Source organism: Chiloscyllium punctatum, chromosome 36 (genome assembly GCF_047496795.1).
Source record: "Chiloscyllium punctatum isolate Juve2018m chromosome 36, sChiPun1.3, whole genome shotgun sequence".
Classification (NCBI taxonomy): Eukaryota; Metazoa; Chordata; class Chondrichthyes; order Orectolobiformes; family Hemiscylliidae; genus Chiloscyllium; species Chiloscyllium punctatum.
In genome coordinates this window covers 28798597-28807217 of record NC_092774.1, presented here as the reverse complement: position 1 = coordinate 28807217, position 8621 = coordinate 28798597, and the positions used below count along the sequence as shown (strand labels likewise).

At 49.1% G+C, this 8621-nt stretch overlaps 4 non-coding genes across 4 annotated transcripts; all 4 read left to right on the top strand.

The window, feature by feature from the left end:
* The first annotated feature begins 326 nt into the window (after positions 1–326).
* On the top strand, positions 327–398 carry trnam-cau (transfer RNA methionine (anticodon CAU)). Its single transcript has one exon. It is a non-coding gene; the product is annotated as a tRNA-Met (tRNA).
* Positions 399–3067: 2669 nt separating this feature from the next.
* Positions 3068–3139, top strand: trnam-cau (transfer RNA methionine (anticodon CAU)). The gene has a single exon. It is a non-coding gene; the product is annotated as a tRNA-Met (tRNA).
* A 2669-nt stretch (positions 3140–5808) lies between these two features.
* trnam-cau (transfer RNA methionine (anticodon CAU)) lies at positions 5809–5880 on the top strand. Its single transcript has one exon. It is a non-coding gene; the product is annotated as a tRNA-Met (tRNA).
* Positions 5881–8549: 2669 nt separating this feature from the next.
* trnam-cau (transfer RNA methionine (anticodon CAU)) lies at positions 8550–8621 on the top strand. The gene has a single exon. It is a non-coding gene; the product is annotated as a tRNA-Met (tRNA).

The following is an 8621-nucleotide window of genomic DNA, read 5'->3' as shown; positions in this document are numbered from 1 at the left end:
TCAGATGTGCAGATTTCCGCTGAGAAGGCGAGAGAATGAAACGACTAGAGTCACACGTTTACTTAAGTGTAGAACCAGCAGAGCGAAGGTGGGCCGCAGAGCCTCCGTCTGCGCTGTGACACATGTTGTGATTCAGTGTGAAATCACAGTTCGACCGACAGAATGTGGGAATTTAGAAAAAAGTTTATATTTACACAGCCTCCATACGTCTGCGAAACAGCATATCACACGACAGCAGTGGAGGTCTTTGACATCAGGCTCGAAGGTGCCTGCAGCGTGCCAGACAACAGCCTGAAGTGTTCTGTGCAACCAGCTTACCAAGCGGCAGCAGAGTGGCGCAGCGGGAGCGTGCTGGGCCCATAACCCAGAGGTCGATGGATCGAAACCATCCTCTGCTATCGTTCACTGTCACCTTGATCTGCTTCCTTCCGCAAGCTGCCTTTGCATCTACTTGCCGATATGTTCATATCGATCCACTCCATTCAAACGGCATGGGTTTTAGAGGTCTCAGTGGTATTCTGTTCTTGGTCGGTTTCCTCTGAACTGAATCGCAAAACCGGTTCTCTACGATGCTAATGAGCTGTTAAAGTTGAAACTCAGACATCGTCCCCCACTTTTTGGACGGATACCACCGATTGTGAATAACCTCAGAGAGAGAGAGAGAGACAAGTGACAGACAGTCGCCGTGGAATCCATGGGCTGAATGGCTTCTGTCTGCGCGAGAATGATGCTACGTGTTGCTGAGGGAGCAAAAATGGTTCATTTTTAACCGTCCCTTCCGTGTTGGACTGCCTGCAGTCCCTCAGCTCAGGGCGGTGGGGATGACTCTCAGTGAGTGAAGGTTTCACTCGGATTCTCTTCATCTGGGACACTTGGGGCTCAGATGTTAACTGCTGCGCGGTCGCAGCAAAGAAAGCGATGCCCGCTTTGCAATAGACTTTCTGTAAGATTGCTGCGTGAAGACGATTTCTGAACACCAAGCAGGCTGCACAACAATGTGAATTTACCTGGGCGAAGAGTCCTCGGTGTTCATTTCTCTCTGTCCTGCCAGCACAGCATCTTTCTGTCTCTCCGATAACAGACCTTTGGAGAAAGTTCACAATCAAAGTTGTTCATGTTCCCCGCATTAATGTAACTGACACCTCTCACCCCAAGAGTTTCAGAGAGAGAGAGAGAGAGAAAGAGGGAGAGAAAGCAGAAGAGCGAATGGACTCTTACCCTCCCCCAACCCTACATTCCCCCACCCCCCTCCCCCCAGAACAACGTGCAAGTAGAAATAAAATGGTTTAATTATCCGCCAGTGGAGATAGTCCAGTTCCTGGGGATGAGACAAACATCAGCCCCCCCCGGGGACAGAATGACAAGCAGATGTTCTGGAAAGGCTTTGCTGCTTGCAATTCTTGCAGCAATGTGGAATGTACTTCACACTGAGCAAGTTTCAGCTGGCTCAGAGTCTCCAATGTTCATTGCTGTGTTTGCCGCCAGCTCAGAGAGAGAACAATAGGCAGGACGTAGGAGTGAATAACGATCCGCGTGAGAATGCGAATAACTGTTAATGGAGACTGTTAGTGGCTAACAATACGTCGTGTGTCATAGCAGACGAGGTGATAAACAGGAGTCTTTTGTGTGGTAGGGGTCAAGGACATGGGGGAGTTCAGGCCCTATAGTTATAGAACTCGATATTGAAGACCGGAGGGCTGTAAGGTCTCCAAGTGGAAAATGAGATGTTGTTCTTTCATCTGGAGCTCGAACACTGCTGCAAGCCTGAGACAGGGATGTTGGCCAGGGAACAGGGTGATGTGTTAAAGTGGCAGACAACCGCAAGGTCAGGGCCTTGAGTTTCTGCGGGCAGAAGCGGGATGTTCTGCGAAGCAGTCACCCAGTTTATGCTTCATGCTACGTTGGGCAAACGACACTGTGAGCAGCGAATGCGGTGGAATGAAATAGCAGCAGGGAGACTGGATGAGAAGCAGCTGTTCGGGAAAGTCTTTGCCGCTTGCAATTCTGAGAGCAATCTCAAATGTATTTCATACTGAGCATGTCTCAGGTCGCTCAAGAGGTCTGGGGCATTTTCTGCGCGCGTGCTTTCTGGCTCGTTGGTCTAGGCGTATGATTCTCGTTAAGGGTCTGTTACTGCGCTGATTTGCGAGAGGTCCCTGGTTCAAATCCCGGACGAGCCCGTGTTTTTTTTTAACTTGACTTGTGCAAAACTGCCTGATTAACTTTCTCAAAAAGCACCTTCGTGAAACCAGCGTGGGCTGCCTGGAGTACGAATGAGGCAGAAAACAGAGAAATGAAATGGTTGGAGATCGTGTTCAACAAGCTACTTGGATGCTGCCTGAACTGCTGTGCTCTTCCAGCACCACTAATCCAGAATCTGGTTTCCAGCATCTGCAGTCATTGTTTTTACCATAGTGCTCAACCGGTTGACGTGAGTGGTGCGGTGTTTGAGGAATGTCAGCAATCAAGGTAGATTGGAAAATTGGGACAGCTCTCCTCGGAGAACCGAACTTTTCCAAGTCATGAGGGACCTAGAAACAGGAAATAATGTTGTGAAAATGCTCCCACGCCTGAAAGGATCCATAACGATTCGGCAGAATTTTAAGTCACGAGGAAAAGAAGTAAAAGTGACATTAGGAAGAACGTTTTCGTACAGGGAGTGGTGAGGGTCAGTAAGTCCCTGTCTGACATTGACAAAGAGGAAGATTCAATGGACCCAAAAGGGAATTCGGTGGTCACGTTCAGATGTGCAGATTTCCGCTGAGAAGGTGAGAGAATGAAACGACTAGAGTCACACGTTTACTTAAGTGTAGAACCAGCAGAGCGAAGGTGGGCCGCAGAGCCTCCGTCTGCGCTGTGACACATGTTGTGATTCAGTGTGAAATCACAGTTCGACCGACAGAATGTGGGAATTTAGAAAAAAGTTTATATTTACACAGCCTCCATACGTCTGCGAAACAGCATATCACACGACAGCAGTGGAGGTCTTTGACATCAGGCTCGAAGGTGCCTGCCGCGTGCCAGACAAAAGCCTGAAGTGTTCTGTGCAACCAGCTACCCAAGCGGCAGCAGAGTGGCGCAGCGGGAGCGTGCTGGGCCCATAACCCAGAGGTCGATGGATCGAAACCATCCTCTGCTATCGTTCACTGTCACCTTGATCTGCTTTCTTTAGCAAGCTGCCTTTGCATCTACTTGCCGATATGTTCATATCGATCCACTCCATTCAAACGGCATGGGTTTTAGAGGTCTCAGTGGTATTCTGTTCTTGGTCGGTTTCCTCTGAACTGAATCGCAAAACCGGTTCTCTACGATGCTAATGAGCTGTTAAAGTTGAAACTCAGACATCGTCCCCCACTTTTTGGACGGATACCACCGATTGTGAATAACCTCAGAGAGAGAGAGAGAGAGACAAGTGACAGACAGTCGCCGTGGAATCCATGGGCTGAATGGCTTCTGTCTGCGCGAGAATGATGCTACGTGTTGCTGAGGGAGCAAAAATGGTTCATTTTTAACCGTCCCTTCCGTGTTGGACTGCCTGCAGTCCCTCAGCTCAGGGCGGTGGGGATGACTCTCAGTGAGTGAAGGTTTCACACGGATTCTCTTCATCTGGGACACTTGGGGCTCAGATGTTAACTGCTGCGCGGTCGCAGCAAAGAAAGCGATGCCCGCTTTGCAATAGACTTTCTGTAAGATTGCTGCGTGAAGACGATTTCTGAACACCAAGCAGGCTGCACAACAATGTGAATTTACCTGGGCGAAGAGTCCTCGGTGTTCATTTCTCTCTGTCCTGCCAGCACAGCATCTTTCTGTCTCTCCGATAACAGACCTTTGGAGAAAGTTCACAATCAAAGTTGTTCATGTTCCCCGCATTAATGTAACTGACACCTCTCACCCCAAGAGTTTCAGAGAGAGAGATAGAGAAAGAGGGAGAGAAAGCAGAAGAGCGAATGGACTCTTACCCTCCCCCAACCCTACATTCCCCCACCCCCCTCCCCCCAGAACAACGTGCAAGTAGAAATAAAATGGTTTAATTATCCGCCAGTGGAGATAGTCCAGTTCCTGGGGATGAGACAAACATCAGCCCCCCCCGGGGACAGAATGACAAGCAGATGTTCTGGAAAGGCTTTGCTGCTTGCAATTCTTGCAGCAATGTGGAATGTACTTCACACTGAGCAAGTTTCAGCTGGCTCAGAGTCTCCAATGTTCATTGCTGTGTTTGCCGCCAGCTCAGAGAGAGAACAATAGGCAGGACGTAGGAGTGAATAACGATCCGCGTGAGAATGCGAATAACTGTTAATGGAGACTGTTAGTGGCTAACAATACGTTGTGTGTCATAGCAGACGAGGTGATAAACAGGAGTCTTTTGTGTGGTAGGGGTCAAGGACATGGGGGAGTTCAGGCCCTATAGTTATAGAACTCGATATTGAAGACCGGAGGGCTGTAAGGTCTCCAAGTGGAAAATGAGATGTTGTTCTTTCATCTGGAGCTCGAACACTGCTGCAAGCCTGAGACAGGGATGTTGGCCAGGGAACAGGGTGATGTGTTAAAGTGGCAGACAACCGCAAGGTCAGGGCCTTGAGTTTCTGCGGGCAGAAGCGGGATGTTCTGCGAAGCAGTCACCCAGTTTATGCTTCATGCTACGTTGGGCAAACGACACTGTGAGCAGCGAATGCGGTGGAATGAAATAGCAGCAGGGAGACTGGATGAGAAGCAGCTGTTCGGGAAAGTCTTTGCCGCTTGCAATTCTGAGAGCAATCTCAAATGTATTTCATACTGAGCATGTCTCAGGTCGCTCAAGAGGTCTGGGGCATTTTCTGCGCGCGTGCTTTCTGGCTCGTTGGTCTAGGCGTATGATTCTCGTTAAGGGTCTGTTACTGCGCTGATTTGCGAGAGGTCCCTGGTTCAAATCCCGGACGAGCCCGTGTTTTTTTTTAACTTGACTTGTGCAAAACTGCCTGATTAACTTTCTCAAAAAGCACCTTCGTGAAACCAGCGTGGGCTGCCTGGAGTACGAATGAGGCAGAAAACAGAGAAATGAAATGGTTGGAGATCGTGTTCAACAAGCTACTTGGATGCTGCCTGAACTGCTGTGCTCTTCCAGCACCACTAATCCAGAATCTGGTTTCCAGCATCTGCAGTCATTGTTTTTACCATAGTGCTCAACCGGTTGACGTGAGTGGTGCGGTGTTTGAGGAATGTCAGCAATCAAGGTAGATTGGAAAATTGGGACAGCTCTCCTCGGAGAACCGAACTTTTCCAAGTCATGAGGGACCTAGAAACAGGAAATAATGTTGTGAAAATGCTCCCACGCCTGAAAGGATCCATAACGATTCGGCAGAATTTTAAGTCACGAGGAAAAGAAGTAAAAGTGACATTAGGAAGAACGTTTTCGTACAGGGAGTGGTGAGGGTCAGTAAGTCCCTGTCTGACATTGACAAAGAGGAAGATTCAATGGACCCAAAAGGGAATTCGGTGGTCACGTTCAGATGTGCAGATTTCCGCTGAGAAGGTGAGAGAATGAAACGACTAGAGTCACACGTTTACTTAAGTGTAGAACCAGCAGAGCGAAGGTGGGCCGCAGAGCCTCCGTCTGCGCTGTGACACATGTTGTGATTCAGTGTGAAATCACAGTTCGACCGACAGAATGTGGGAATTTAGAAAAAAGTTTATATTTACACAGCCTCCATACGTCTGCGAAACAGCATATCACACGACAGCAGTGGAGGTCTTTGACATCAGGCTCGAAGGTGCCTGCCGCGTGCCAGACAAAAGCCTGAAGTGTTCTGTGCAACCAGCTACCCAAGCGGCAGCAGAGTGGCGCAGCGGGAGCGTGCTGGGCCCATAACCCAGAGGTCGATGGATCGAAACCATCCTCTGCTATCGTTCACTGTCACCTTGATCTGCTTTCTTTAGCAAGCTGCCTTTGCATCTACTTGCCGATATGTTCATATCGATCCACTCCATTCAAACGGCATGGGTTTTAGAGGTCTCAGTGGTATTCTGTTCTTGGTCGGTTTCCTCTGAACTGAATCGCAAAACCGGTTCTCTACGATGCTAATGAGCTGTTAAAGTTGAAACTCAGACATCGTCCCCCACTTTTTGGACGGATACCACCGATTGTGAATAACCTCAGAGAGAGAGAGAGAGAGACAAGTGACAGACAGTCGCCGTGGAATCCATGGGCTGAATGGCTTCTGTCTGCGCGAGAATGATGCTACGTGTTGCTGAGGGAGCAAAAATGGTTCATTTTTAACCGTCCCTTCCGTGTTGGACTGCCTGCAGTCCCTCAGCTCAGGGCGGTGGGGATGACTCTCAGTGAGTGAAGGTTTCACACGGATTCTCTTCATCTGGGACACTTGGGGCTCAGATGTTAACTGCTGCGCGGTCGCAGCAAAGAAAGCGATGCCCGCTTTGCAATAGACTTTCTGTAAGATTGCTGCGTGAAGACGATTTCTGAACACCAAGCAGGCTGCACAACAATGTGAATTTACCTGGGCGAAGAGTCCTCGGTGTTCATTTCTCTCTGTCCTGCCAGCACAGCATCTTTCTGTCTCTCCGATAACAGACCTTTGGAGAAAGTTCACAATCAAAGTTGTTCATGTTCCCCGCATTAATGTAACTGACACCTCTCACCCCAAGAGTTTCAGAGAGAGAGATAGAGAAAGAGGGAGAGAAAGCAGAAGAGCGAATGGACTCTTACCCTCCCCCAACCCTACATTCCCCCACCCCCCTCCCCCCAGAACAACGTGCAAGTAGAAATAAAATGGTTTAATTATCCGCCAGTGGAGATAGTCCAGTTCCTGGGGATGAGACAAACATCAGCCCCCCCCGGGGACAGAATGACAAGCAGATGTTCTGGAAAGGCTTTGCTGCTTGCAATTCTTGCAGCAATGTGGAATGTACTTCACACTGAGCAAGTTTCAGCTGGCTCAGAGTCTCCAATGTTCATTGCTGTGTTTGCCGCCAGCTCAGAGAGAGAACAATAGGCAGGACGTAGGAGTGAATAACGATCCGCGTGAGAATGCGAATAACTGTTAATGGAGACTGTTAGTGGCTAACAATACGTCGTGTGTCATAGCAGACGAGGTGATAAACAGGAGTCTTTTGTGTGGTAGGGGTCAAGGACATGGGGGAGTTCAGGCCCTATAGTTATAGAACTCGATATTGAAGACCGGAGGGCTGTAAGGTCTCCAAGTGGAAAATGAGATGTTGTTCTTTCATCTGGAGCTCGAACACTGCTGCAAGCCTGAGACAGGGATGTTGGCCAGGGAACAGGGTGATGTGTTAAAGTGGCAGACAACCGCAAGGTCAGGGCCTTGAGTTTCTGCGGGCAGAAGCGGGATGTTCTGCGAAGCAGTCACCCAGTTTATGCTTCATGCTACGTTGGGCAAACGACACTGTGAGCAGCGAATGCGGTGGAATGAAATAGCAGCAGGGAGACTGGATGAGAAGCAGCTGTTCGGGAAAGTCTTTGCCGCTTGCAATTCTGAGAGCAATCTCAAATGTATTTCATACTGAGCATGTCTCAGGTCGCTCAAGAGGTCTGGGGCATTTTCTGCGCGCGTGCTTTCTGGCTCGTTGGTCTAGGCGTATGATTCTCGTTAAGGGTCTGTTACTGCGCTGATTTGCGAGAGGTCCCTGGTTCAAATCCCGGACGAGCCCGTGTTTTTTTTTAACTTGACTTGTGCAAAACTGCCTGATTAACTTTCTCAAAAAGCACCTTCGTGAAACCAGCGTGGGCTGCCTGGAGTACGAATGAGGCAGAAAACAGAGAAATGAAATGGTTGGAGATCGTGTTCAACAAGCTACTTGGATGCTGCCTGAACTGCTGTGCTCTTCCAGCACCACTAATCCAGAATCTGGTTTCCAGCATCTGCAGTCATTGTTTTTACCATAGTGCTCAACCGGTTGACGTGAGTGGTGCGGTGTTTGAGGAATGTCAGCAATCAAGGTAGATTGGAAAATTGGGACAGCTCTCCTCGGAGAACCGAACTTTTCCAAGTCATGAGGGACCTAGAAACAGGAAATAATGTTGTGAAAATGCTCCCACGCCTGAAAGGATCCATAACGATTCGGCAGAATTTTAAGTCACGAGGAAAAGAAGTAAAAGTGACATTAGGAAGAACGTTTTCGTACAGGGAGTGGTGAGGGTCAGTAAGTCCCTGTCTGACATTGACAAAGAGGAAGATTCAATGGACCCAAAAGGGAATTCGGTGGTCACGTTCAGATGTGCAGATTTCCGCTGAGAAGGTGAGAGAATGAAACGACTAGAGTCACACGTTTACTTAAGTGTAGAACCAGCAGAGCGAAGGTGGGCCGCAGAGCCTCCGTCTGCGCTGTGACACATGTTGTGATTCAGTGTGAAATCACAGTTCGACCGACAGAATGTGGGAATTTAGAAAAAAGTTTATATTTACACAGCCTCCATACGTCTGCGAAACAGCATATCACACGACAGCAGTGGAGGTCTTTGACATCAGGCTCGAAGGTGCCTGCCGCGTGCCAGACAAAAGCCTGAAGTGTTCTGTGCAACCAGCTACCCAAGCGGCAGCAGAGTGGCGCAGCGGGAGCGTGCTGGGCCCATAACCCAGAGGTCGATGGATCGAAACCATCCTCTGCTA